The following is a 1591-nucleotide window of genomic DNA, read 5'->3' on the forward strand; positions in this document are numbered from 1 at the left end:
CAGGCATATGAATTGAACATTTTCCTGGGGTAGACATGTTCCTTGGAGAGAACAACCGTGGGAGAAAGAAGGCTGCTTATGCACAGGGAGACAGCTCAGGGTGCAGGAGTGCATGGAGGGATGGACATAGGGAAGAGTTAACTATTGGGAGGAAGTGGGAGGGAAGCTGTGCATTGTGGTAAATTGTGGTCAATGTAATGAGACAAAGTGTATGCGAACTGCTGTATGGAAAGTGAATTTGCTTGGTAAATTTTCACCCAAATCACAATAAAAATGAAAAAGAAAAATAAGAATATAATGGTATTATTCTAATTTTCCCCACCTGCTTTTTTATATACTTGCCATTCAAATATAAACTTCTTATGTACAGTTTTTATTATGTTTGCTTTATATAGTCAATATTCTTTAAAATAATACATATGGGATTCACCATTGACATTTTCTTCCCTTCAATTCTATAAAAGTCTTACTCTATTACATTCTGATCTCCATTGTTTCTGATGAGAATTTAGCCATTTTCTTACTGTTGTATCCCTGAGGAGCTTTAGGATTTTCTGTTAATCTTTGATTACTACCTTTTTGACTATGATAGGCCTAGGTGTAGTTTTCCTAGTATTTATTTGCTTAGGGCTCACTGAACACTTCTCATCTATAACTAGATGACTTTCAACAAATTTGGTGTTAATAAAAAAAGACAAGCATATCTATTATATATTTTATAATCTTCCACAAATGGTGATATGTTGGAGCTGACTTGTCCCAGTTGGCAAGAAATAATTATTATATTTTCTGGAATTTTATGAGCCAATTGTTAAAATGCTATAGCTATGGTACAAATATTTATGCTGTGGAAATCTGCAAACATCACAAATGAAGGGGTTTTGTTGCTGTTGTTGTTTTTGTATGCTTGTTTTAACTCCTATTAAATAACCAGTTATTATATATTTAGCAGAATACCACTATGCACAAGTCTTAGAAGCTCTGATACATTTAAATTAGTTCCCTCTTAGTGCTATAAACTGCATAATTTCTATTTATTAAGGTTAAAGTTCTTTTTGTTTCTCTGCAATGTGCCCAATTTGCTCTCAAACCCATTTAATTAATTCTTAGATTTTAATGATTGCATTTTATCCCCAACTTTTCTATTTGATTCATTTTTATAGTTTCTGTTTCTCTGGTGAAATTACCTACTTTGTTCCTGCATCATTTTACCTTTTTCCACTAAATACACTAAAATCTTTAACTTGTCATTTTTGTTGTTGCTAGGTGCCATCAAGTTGGCCCTGACTCCTAGAGACCCTATGTACAACGGAACATAACACTGCCCAGTCCTGTGCCAGCCTCACATTCTTTGCTATACATGAGCCCATTATGATAGCCTTTGTGTCAATTCATCTTATTGAGGACCTTCCCCCTTTTTCCCTGACTCTCCACTTTACCAAGTATGAGACCCAGTCCATTTAGGCTCACGAATGACTAGGATATTGACTTTTATGCAATTCATTTCATTTTTGACAACTTCTAATTTTCCTAGATTTATACTTAATACATTCCACATTCCAAATATTAATGGATGTTTGCAACTGTTTTT

Source organism: Orycteropus afer, unplaced genomic scaffold (genome assembly GCF_000298275.1).
Source record: "Orycteropus afer afer isolate SDZICR_OR568_19922 unplaced genomic scaffold, OryAfe1.0 scaffold00216, whole genome shotgun sequence".
Taxonomy (NCBI): domain Eukaryota; kingdom Metazoa; phylum Chordata; class Mammalia; order Tubulidentata; family Orycteropodidae; genus Orycteropus; species Orycteropus afer.